Source organism: Chrysemys picta, chromosome 3 (assembly GCF_011386835.1).
Source record: "Chrysemys picta bellii isolate R12L10 chromosome 3, ASM1138683v2, whole genome shotgun sequence".
Taxonomy (NCBI): domain Eukaryota; kingdom Metazoa; phylum Chordata; order Testudines; family Emydidae; genus Chrysemys; species Chrysemys picta.
The window spans coordinates 25,093,101-25,105,245 of NC_088793.1; the positions used below are offsets into that span (position 1 = coordinate 25,093,101).

Sequence of the window (12,145 nt, forward strand, 5' to 3'; positions counted from 1 at the left end):
GATAACAAATAGGGTTTGTGTGCTCTTGGGCATGATGGATGAGACGTGGCCGGATGGGGCTTCACTTTGGAAGTGATTCTATCTACAGTAGTTTGACTCTAGCACTTGCGACATGAAGGACCCTATTGTCCACAATGACATTTCATTCACAGAAGCTGGCAGTGAGCCTCGCCATGCGGGGCTGTAGTTCGGGTGATGTGTATGGATCCCAAGAAATGGAAAGCTCTGTGTTGTCAGTGTAACATACTTTTAGAAACACCGCGTGACAACCGGTTTCCTTTTAAAATAACTCTTGGTACATGAGGCAGAGGAAAGGATGGTCCTGCGGTTAAGGCCATGAACTGGGCCTTGGAAGATTTGGGTTCAGTTTTCAAGTCTGCCACAGACTTCCTGTGTGACCCTGGGCCAGTTACTTTGGTGACCTCAGTGATTTTCCAGTGTGAAAGTCCTTTTCAAAAGTGACTTAGGCTTTTTGAAGTCCCCATGAGAGGACCAGTGAGACTTAGGTCCAAAGTGCCTAAATCACTTTTGAAAACAGAACTTAAGTTCCTTAATCACTTACATGCTGTTTGCAAATTTGACTCTTCATCTCTTTGGGTCAAAGTTTCCTCTTCCATAAAATGGAGATAACACTTCCTTGCGAGGGTGTTGGGAGGATAAATGTATTCATCATTGTGAGGTGCACATTTACTACAGTCATAGGACTCATAAATAGATGGATGACCATTTTTAAAATTTCTGTTATGGTGTCACAGGATAGCTGGTCCTTGTGGATAGACTAGGCCCAGCTCCCCTGGACCAGAGCAGGGGAGTCCAATCCAGACAATTAAATTGGACTGGGCTACACTTAGGTCTATAAAGGGCTGCTAGTGGGCAGTGAGAAAAGAGGGATTGATTGAGACAGGCTGTGCTGAGGGAGGGAAAGCCACAATGGAATGGAACTAGCTCTTGGTGGTGGGTCCCCTGGAGTAAAGGGGGTTAGATACTCAGGAAGACAGCGCCGAGGCTGCTGCCCCAGAGAGAGAGCAGAACTGGGAATCTGCCAGAGGTGCTTGAAAGGGGTGGAGATGAAACGTGAAAGTAAGGACTGAGTTAAGACTGTTTTTTCTGTTTGTTTGCTTGCTTTTATTCAGAAAATAAACCTTCTTGAAAGAGACAGGGCGTGGCAGCGCATACTTTGGAGCTGGGGAGAAGCCCAGTCTGGTGATGCATGGTTATAAGTAACATTAATAAACAGCTGTGTAGTCCTGTGAACATATATGGTGCTTTAGGGTAGAAAACATTTCTTTATATTCTGTAAAGAGCTTACAGTTGAATTAAGACAAGTCAAAAGACAGGACAGCAGTTCAGCTAAAAGATGTGGATAGATCAGAGGGAAAGGAGACCAGTGAAGAAAAAAATCTTGGGAGTGGGATTTAAGGAGGGATTTGAAAGGAGCAGGGGTTGTAGCTGCTCTTATGGTTGTGATCAGTGTAATGGGACAGATTCTGGAAGCTGGAAGTTAAGATACAGCTAGCTGAGTTTTTGAACTGGGACTAGAAAGAGTAATAAGAGTAAATAATAAGTTAATAACTTTTCATTAGCCGATCTCAAAGCACTTTACAAAGTGGTCAATATAATTATCCCCATTTACAGATGGGGAAACTGCCTCCCAGCTGCCAGACCCTTTCACTGAGTTGCATAGCTACAGGTGTAGTGCCTGTAGTCCACATGCTGCCATAAGTGTATATGGACCAATCAATCATTAACTTTCTTCTGGACCTCAGCAGAACTTAATTCAGGAACCAAGCTGCTTCCTATGTTCCAACAACACTATGACGTCTATGAGAGCAGGTTAGACTGAAAGGAACCTAGTAAAGGGATAAAGCACTACTACACCAGTGATGTATCATTGCTTTTCAGGTTGCTTACTTGGCCCTAGTGCTTAAGATCATGTGTTTGCAGCCATTGTCCTGCTCTTCGTCGTCATTACTAGGACTGCCCACATACAGCCATTTTCTCTTTTCATCTTAGCCCACTTTTAGTCCTCACGTATACATTATTCCTACTGAAGTCAGTGGGGACATTGTCTGCCTGCAAATTGAAGGAATTAGTCAGTTTCTCCCTGTTTTGATTCTGTTGTAATCAACACCACTTGGGTAGACTCCTGAACTGATTTGCTTTCACTGTAAACTCTTAAACTCCCGATGCCCTTGACTAGGGTGACCAGACAGCAAGTGTGAAAAATCGGGACGGGGGTGGGGCTAATAGGCACCTATATAAGATGAAGCCCCGAATATCGGGACTGTCCCTATAAAATCAGAACATCTGGTCACCCTACCCTTGACATGCTTTTGCTTCAAGGAAAGATCCTTGTACAGGATTCAACTCAGAAACATTTAACGTAAGAATTTCCTTTTCTTTCTGTCATCTCCCCATATGTGTTAAAACATACAGTATTGCTTTCATTCAACAAGAGGGATAGCCTTTCTCCCCAGTCCCCTGTCAGTGCCAGCCCTGTCCCAGAGGTGAGCATTAAGATAAAAACACAGACTTAATGCTCTGCTAAACCAGGCTCAGTGTGGATGTCCCATCAGAGCTCACAGGCCCAGCTGTTTATTCTTACACAATAGATCAGTATTCGATTTATTTTATCAGAGGCTTTATTTAAACTGTTAACAAAGCAACAGTGAACAGAAAGAAATCCATGTCTTCCAAGTTTAGGATAGGGTGGTAGTGTAGAAATCCTTTGTTAACTAAGAGAAATGTCCACAAGCAATATTTCACCTTCAAACTGAACTCTATTTTTTACTTTCAACACTTCCCCAATTACTAATCAGTGAAAGTTGCAGCATTCTAGATCAAGATTATTTGGCTTGCAATGCCCCAAGCATTATGCCAATGTTCTTGCCTCCCCTGGCTGGGAGTGGAGTTCTAACAATTCTAATGCTGGGGAGGAGGTTGTCACACAGCCTGGTGTGATGGGGAAGAGAGATGGTAACTAATTATAGCGTTTAACTAAGCACGGCAACACACAGTGTTCATATGGCTTCAGGTACATCTACACAACTGCAACAACAAATCCCTGTGGCCGTGAGTCTCAGAGCCCGGGTTAACTCAGGAGACCCATGTGGAGCCAGGCTCCAGCCCGAGTCGAAACATCTACATGACTATTTTTGGCCCTGTCGTGCGAGCCTGAGTCAATTGACCAGACTTAGACTTGCCATGTTTTTTTGCTGTGTAGATGTACCCTTACATATCAAATGTGTTTAAATGCAAATGAGTGATCACAGTAATTGCAGACAAAACAATAATTATTTTTAACCAGTGGGCGTGAAGACTATATAGGTAGGGTTGGAGAAAACTCATTTTGGATTGTCTGTTCTGAATTATGACTTTTTTCATTTTTATGTTCTACTTAAGGCTAGTAAATGTCTGATCTCAGAAACAGCTAGGAATATTATTTAACATTTTATGTTATAGTAGCGCCTAGAAGCCAACCAGGAGAGGGACCAATATGCTTAGGGTACATATCTCAGGTACTTTATGGCCTCCAATACTACAATATTTGAGTGCCACACAACCTTTAATGTATTTATTCTCACAATAATCCTTTGAGGTAGGGAATTACCATTGTTCTCTGGGGAACTGAGGCACAGACAAACAAAGTGACTTGCCCAAGGTCATATGGCAGAACAGGGAATAGAACCTGGGTTTTCCAAGTGTTTGTCTAGTGGTTAGGGTACTCTCTCTAGTGGTGTTTACTTTGCACTCATATTTGGAGTTATAATAAAACTTTGATTATCTGAATCTTATTGATCACCAAGCTCTTTTTATCCAAAATAAGGCCCCAATTCAGCCAGGTGCTTCAGCACATGCCTCACTTTAAGTATGTGAATAGTCCCATTCACTTCACTTGAACTACTGCCACCTTTAATGTCATACCTGTGCTTACGAATTTTGCTGATTTGCAGCCCAAGATCTTATTCCCTAAAACAAAACTCTGAAAAGTTCCCTACTTGTCCAAAACCTGTTACTAGAAAAACTATTTGCACATCCTCCATGGCCCCGTTCAGTTTGGCTAATCAAGGCTTCAGTAGAGCTAGTCTGCAAAGATAAATACCAAAATGGGTTGAGGTCTGCCGTGGAATATACACTTCTTGCTCCTATAGATTTTAATAGGAGCCCCTAATGTACCTCTAAGAGCAGAATTTGGCTCTAGTGGAATCTGGATATTAACAATCTACTGTGAAGTGCTTCACAAAATATCGGTTTCAGTTTTTTATACTCTCAAATGATACTTTACTAACAGTTACCTTTGGCCGAATGATTCTTGGAATTTTTGCTATCTTATCCAACAAAATGACATTTTGAATTGCATGTCAGTTGCAAGTTTAAGAAATGAAATGTGTTCTGTCACAACATAGTGTTGTCAAAGACTTGCATTGAAAAAACCCATTGGATTCTCCCTTGAGTCCACATTTCAGTTTAGTTTTGTTTAGACTCCATGTTTCACGTGTGCTCTGTGATAACTATTGCTGATTTACCTTTAAGTAATCTCGAGGATAGGAGCATCTTTAACTTTTGAGATTATTTCTTGTTTGAGGTGGACAAAAGTAAATAAGAACACTTTTTTTAAGGCAATGGAATGGCTTTTTCCATTGAAAGTGGAAACCTGAAAATGGGGGAAATCTATAACTTTTGGACTGGTAGAAAATAATGCGCACATTCTTTTGATGTATGATAGTGTAATAAAATATGGAACTGTACAGCTAAAGAATAACTGACAGTGAGCAAAATCCTGCAGCCTGGACTCATGTGAAACTTCTTTGGAAGTAAAATTTAATATCTCAAAACATGGTTGGTATAGCACTTATTGAAGTCAATGGGAATTGCAGCTGTGTCAAGATTGCTGCGCTGGTAACTAGGGATCCCGTCCTGCAAAGACGTCTGCATGTGCTTCCCATGGCATAAGAGTTTGCAGCAGGGCCCAGTTCTTCACAGAAGTGACTCTGTGAATGATTGCTTTTCAAAATAAAAAGCAAAAAAGGAACGAAGTGTTGTCAATTTTACTATTATTGCTAAGTTGTGGCTCCTGTGTATTTGCCTCATCAAATCCCTTTTAGAAGGCCAGTATGGTATGTTTGTTGGCACTATGCCTAAACTTTGTTCCTATGTTTGATCAGAAAAAGAAATGCTTTACATGGATATACATTTGGTGTTGTGGGCTAATATCCTCCAGATACTTCTGGTTTAACCCCCAGGAGGCATTGTAGTTGCTTAAATGAGCATCTAAAAAACATCATGAATTTTTTTGTTCTTACTTAAAACCAACAATGACTTAGTTTCACTTTTCAGAAGTGATTTAGGGACTTGACAGCCTAAGTCCCAGTGATTTTCAATGAGATTTACGTACTTGGGGGGTGGGAGGGATATATTTTAAAAGATACTGAGGCACCTAAAGATGCAGATAGGTGCCTGGTGGGAGGAGTTCAGTGTCTAGAAGCTTTTGAAAATCCCACTAAGCATCTTTACCTTTAGACTCTGCCCCCAACTGCCTATTTCTTTGGCAAATGGGATTTAGCCTTCTAAATCCCTTAGGTGCATTTGAAAATTTTACCCAGTATTTTCATTTGCCCAGGCAAAACAGAATCATTCACAGAGCTCTCATGGCTAATGTCTCCTGAGATGATTGAAACTGAGAGACTTTTCCAAGTAGAATGTACTTTTCTCTTTGCTCTTAGTTTACTATTTGCATTTCTCAGTGAAAATAGACTCTTCAGTTTAGTTTATTACCAGTCAATTTCTAGTCAATTTCACATTCAGGATCTTAGTATGCTGTAATCTTCCGATGGCAAACACTGCAGGGAGACTATTTACTGGGGGGGGAGGGGTTTGAATTTTTGTTAAATATGTAAAATATTTTTAATGTTGGTAAGTTCTGTAAGAGTGTTTTTTTCCCCTGTGAAACCTAAATCTGGGCTAAAACTGAACCTAACGATGTCTAGCTGGACCTGATGCTCAGAGCATGAACTCATCTTCTCTGGGAGAAAGTAGAAAAAAATATATATATATACATACACACACATACATATATATTTTGAAATGGACAAATTCCACTGACTTTGGAAAGAGATGAAGACAATAGTTTTATAGATTTATTTTTTCTTCAATACTAGTGCAACCTTCCTCCCCTTCCAAATTCTTCCTGTCATCATGGCAATTGAGTGCTGCTGATTTAGTGATTCAGATTGAGGGAGACAAGCGATCCAGCATGTTGAATTTGAACTCTGACCCTCCCTTTGCATCATTGCACAACTTTTTAGTTTTACTAATCAGAAAGCATTTTCCCTCCCTGTTTTTCTCCGATGAGTAAAAAAAAAAAATTAAAATGTATAGGGGACGGGGTGGTTTGGAAACGATCAAGAAAAGACACCTGTACATTCCTCTGATTTGGCTCTATGTTAAATGTTTTACATGGCCCTGAAGTCTGATACTGTTTTACATTGTTCTGGAATATACAGATAGGACTAAATTACTTAAGATCCCTACTATGCCTAAACACTGGAACTTATCCAGGCATATGCCTTTTCATAAACTGTCTTCATTAATATCAAGCTCTTGACAGAGCATTCCTGATAAATTGATAAGGACAGGACATCAAGTGTATTTTAGCTCTACAACAGCTAAATTCACAGTGATTTCCAATGGGGTTGTGTTTGCCACGAAAGACCATGAAACTTGTACTAGTGTGGTGGAGTGTTTAAAGCTCACTGCTATTTCATTAGATCATAAGGTGGGAAAAGATACAAAAATAACAGACTTGTTAATCTGCTAATTGCTGGCTCGTTAAATGATATTCCATTTCTGTTTTTTTTCCGTGCTCTGATTAATGACTGTTTAAAACAACCTAAAAACATTTCTTTGTGGAGTATTTAAAAATATTTTACTTTGCACACAAAAGACCTTCTCCCAACTTTTCTGATGCAAACTCTGTATTTGGCATGCAATGTAAGTCGACAGGAGTGCCATGCTGTTCTCACACGTGAGACTTGCCCCAGTGACTAGCTTCACTCTGACGACGCCCAGCTTTTACAGGAGTGCCGCCATCATTGTCTCCGCAGTTCTGGCCTTTGGGGTCTGGAACTCGTTTCCCCTGGACATTCCTTCTTCCCAGCTATTTAACAACAAACCTTGTTTAGCACAAATGGGATTAGTCTCCTAGCCAGTGTCAGCCCGGTATTTAGAACATTCCACGTTTATTTATTTCTGCTACTCCTTTTCTTCTGAGGCCTGATCTAAAGCGGGGGGTTCTCAACCTTTGTCCTTTGGGGGTCCACCCCCAACATGCTATACAAATTCCACATCCCATCCATGCCACAACTGTTTTTCAGTAGATTAAAAGCCAGGGCTGGCGTTAGTGGGTAGCAAGCAGAGCAGTTGCCCAGGGTCTCATGCCACAGGGGGCCCCGTGAAGCTCAGGCTTTGGCTTCGGCCTGGGGAGGAGGGGTTTAGGCTTCAGCCCTGAACAGTGGGGCTCCGGATTCAGCTTTCTGCCCTGGGCCCAGGTGGGTCTAATGCTGGCTCTGCTCTCTGGTTTATTTTGGCGGACCCCCTGAAACCTGCTCGCCTCCCCGCAGAGGGCCCTGGACCGCTGATCTAAAGCACACTGAAGTCAGAGTGAAGTCTCCCATTGGCTTTGATGGCTTTTGGATCAGACCCTGATGTAGGCTAGTGTTGTCTTCGGGCCTAATCCTGTTCTTAATGAAGTCAATGGCAAGATTTCCTTATTAATTATGAGTCTGATCCTATCAGGTGCAGAGCATCTTCTGAGAAGTGCTGAGCACTCTCAATTCTCATTGGCTTCAGTGACAATTAGTAGCATTCAGCAGCTATCTGGTGTCTTTGGGCATTTCACAAGATTGGGAACCTTACGGTGGCAGTTTTGTTACATTTCTATTTTAATGGTGGGTGTTTTTATAGCCTCTTCTTGTAAAGAGCTTTGAGTGCTTTGATGTGGGACTCCTGATAAACAATGATCTTTGTTATGAGATGTGCCTCCTTGTAGGTAAGGTGACAGAATTTGTGGATTTCTTCCTCCAACAAAATATGTGCTTCAGCTGTTTATTTCCTCACAATTACAGTAACACAGCTGTTTCATAATGACTCTCTTCATAGACCTCGATCCTACAACATATGGGTGAACTGCTGTGCCACTAAAATTTTCATGGGTGTATAGCAGTGCACCAGTATGTTGTAAGTTGCAGCATTGGGCCATAACTGTGGTATTGGGGACTAGGCTTGTAAGGGCTGGGCTTCCCAGACAGTCTTGGCAGGGTGTTGTGAAGCTCTTGTTGTTGTTATGCCCAGCTAATTAGAATTGGACACAGTATAAAGCAGAGCTCTTGAAAGCCTCCTAAGCACTGAGTGACCACTGAACACCTCAGGAGTAGAAAGGAACAAAGAAAATAGACTGAGTGGAAGAGCAGCCAGAAAACATGAGACAAATCATTTCTTTATATACTGGCAAAAGGGTGCAGAGTCTTTCTTCTGTAGGTCACCAAGTCAAATCCATCCATCAGTGTCACTGAGTGGAAGTTGTTCCTAGATGCATGAGATCTCACAAAATGTAGTCAAAATTTGGTGTCAGAACATTTTGAGCCCCCTGACTGTTGATTTCCTACACAAATTTCACACAGTGGCATTTTCTACACTGATATTTACAAAGTGGTGGGGCATCTGCGTTTTCAAGAGGAAAAAATGTTCAAGTCAAAATTCTTTATTTCACAATTCAAAAATCTCAAGGTTTATCCCTTGAAAACAGGAATACTTTGAGATCATTTCACCAGAACGGCCCTGTTTTCAAGCAAAAGCCATAAAATGTTGCAGTTTGATTTTCACAATTTACTTTGTGCTATCCAAATGGAAGAACCTACCAAAAATTTCGCTTCCACCAGACATCAGACTGAGGCCCAGTCTTCAGAGTGTATTGTTATACTTTCCGTTGTGTCAAATGCTTTTGAACAGCCTTGTTGTGGGATAGTCATTGCAAGGCACTCCTGGTGAACTAATTCAATTGAACTATCCATTAGGAAACAGTTTACATACATAAGGGAGGGAGGAGAACTTGGAAGTTGGTCCTCGTCCTGCAGCGTCACTCTTACGTTTGAAATGAATGTAACCGGTGTCCTAGCAAAGCATAACCATAACAATTCAAACTAATAATAAAGGCGGATTCCAAAAGCAACCAATGGGGTGCCACACTTGCAGCTCCCTTCCAGCTATTCTGACTGAGCTTGTCTCCAATCTAACAAGCTATTTTGCCCCTATGCTTTCATTAATATGGACGAATTGGCTCCCAGACGAAGTTCTGTCATTTTGCTGCAGAAGGATCCATTTCCTGGACAGAAATGGTGAATTTTCATCCAGGGTTAAATTTGCAATGATGTGCAAAGTAAAAAACTGAGACCAGATCCTTCAGTGGTGTAAATCAGTGTGTCTCAGACATCAAGTCATTAGCTCTTTCGGTCCTTATTTCCCTGAAATTCATAAATGGACTAGAGTCAGCACTATAGTCACTGGGGAACCCGAGGGAGCGATTTATTTATGAGGAAAGATTCAAAAAGCTGAATGCTGTGGGTCTGGGTCTGATCTCCTTATGCTGGTGTAAATCAGGAGGAAGGCCATTAAAGTCAGAACTGAGATCGCATTCACTGTCAAATCCGTGTCCCTGGCTCCAAGCCCGGCTTATGGGCCAGTCTTCTGAATAGCCTCGTGTCTTCCATGAATATTTTTAAAGAAGCCTTTATGGTTAGCTGAAGCATTCTCTGCAGTTTAACGTTCATTAAATCCCTTTACTCCTCTAATTATTCATTTTAACTAGCTTCTGCCTATTTTTTATATAGTTCCCAGTCCTAGTTATATTTTAAAGGCTTTCTGTTAGGTTCTTTGTGCACAGTATATAACTCTTTACATCCTTGCATAACCACACTGATCTCTGTTGCCCTTTTAGATGTTTAGATTTAACCAGGATGAATTTCAATTGTGGTCTCTCCAGCTGGTTTTTAAGTAGTTCCCACTTTTCTGCAGTAGTTTTCTGATACATTGTAAGATTCCAATCGAAATTCCTTAGGGTATTTTACATTCCCTCTAAGTCAGCTTTCCTCAAGGCAAAGACCTTTGTGCTTCACTTGCATGGGTTCTAACCCATATGAATCTTTCAAATTTAATGTTCTAATTAAAACAGTGTGAACTCAGCACTTCCATTTCTCAGGGGTTCCTGCAAACATTTGCTTTGGTTTTGGTCCACGTGGGCTCACATCCTCTTGATATTATTTGCTTTGAATTTCAGATGTGAATGAACCCAACATCACTGAAGCGAAACTGAGCCCAAACCACTCGGTTTCACCTAGTTTTGAAACAAAACAACAAACCTCACTTGATTTTTGAAATACAACCCACAAGGACCCACATTCACTTGAATGTTTAGTTGTCTTCAGTGAAGCGGTCTGCATTTTGAGTTTATAACAAAATGAGGTGACTTTAAAGTAGTTTAAGGGGGCACATTTCATCCAGCTTCAATCAGGAATTCAAGTTCAAGGGAGTTCCCTCTCCTTTTGGCAGGAAGGATGAGCACTCCCCCTTCCATTTCAATCTACTTTGACCACTGGCCCCAGTTCTGACTGTTAGATTCTGGATGGCTTCATGCTCCCAAATGTAAGTTCTATCACATTGCTCATTTTCTAGAGTAAGATCCAGAGTAGCCTAGCATTAGTGCTGGATTGCACCTTCCTTAACTAACATGAAGCCTGATCCCCCTCTGATTTTCTGCACAGTTTTCATCTCCATTAGTATTTAAAGAATAAACCACCTACAGACCTGACCTCCTGCTTGGTGACTGGAATTCTGCCCTCCCTTTTCACTGTCCATTCTGTTGTGCTGAGGGACTGGCAGAAACAAGGAGCACACAGAGGCATATGATCTACAACAGGCATCAGATTGCTCTTGAAGATAATCCAGAAAGGCCCCATGCAGCACATCCTGGTCCTCTCCAGGAATTATGGGAACCATGGCCCTATGCTTTAACCTTAATTCATATATGTTTTTGGAATTCTAAACCTTTCCCCCACTAAGGATAGGGGGGGAAAAAAACCAACAACAGTAGTTCAGGATAACATTCAGATCCTGCAAAAATGTATTTAAACTCAGCATCTTCCTGTCCTTTGTGCTGCTTCTACTACTCCTCTTCAACTTTAGGCATTACCTTTTCCTTCTTCTTGTCCTTCTCTTTGACTCTAGACTGGCCCTTTTCTTTTAGCTTACAATTAGGCAGATTGTTTACAGCAAATGAGTGCTGATTTTTTAAGGCCTTATCAAAAAAGCAATTGCAAAAAAACGTTTCTCGCCTTTTTTCCTGAGTTACCCGTGCGGACGACATACCATGGCAAGCATGAAGCCCGCTCAGCTCACTGTCACCGTATGTCTCCTGGGTGCTGCTGGCAGACGCGGTACTGCAGTGCTACACAGCAGCAGCTCCTTGCCTTTGCAAGTTAGCAAAGACGGTTAGCAGCCGTATTGTACCGTCTGCTGCTGTTTCCTGGTTCCTCCTGGCCAGCCTCGGTGAGGTTGGTCGGGGGCTCCTGGGCAGACATGGGTGCTCCTGGCTGGCCTCGGTGAGGTCGGTCGGGGGCACCTGGACATAAATGGGAGTGACTCCAGGTCTTTTCCTTCTTTAAATTTCATCTAATGGAGATCCAGTCCTGCCTGGAATATCAAGCAAGCCTACCAAAGAACCAGAGAGGCAAACGGCCACTCCGGGTCAGAGCCCCAGACATCCCGCTTCTATGATGAGCAGCATGCCATTCTAGGGGGTGCCCCTACAACTACCCCATCCCTGTGATTCCCTCCTCCCCCACCCTCCCAGGCTACTTTGGCAGTTATCCCCCCCATTTGTGTGATGAATTAATAAAGAATGCATGAATTTGAAACAATGACTTTATTGCCTCTGCAAGTGGAGATCAAAGGGGGGAGGGGAGGGCGGTTGGTTTACAGGGAAGTAGAGTGAACCAAGGGGGTGGGTTTTCATCAAGGAGAAACAAACAGAACTTTCACACCGTAGTCTGGCCAGTCATGAAACTGGTTTTCAAAGCATCTCTGATGCGCAGCG

General features: G+C 42.1%; 1 long non-coding RNA gene across 2 annotated transcripts in view; it reads left to right on the plus strand.

The window, feature by feature from the left end:
- LOC122173589 (uncharacterized) overlaps positions 1-12,145 on the plus strand; it is a 234,488-nt gene that overhangs the window by 115,712 nt on the left and 106,631 nt on the right. The window lies entirely within an intron of this gene.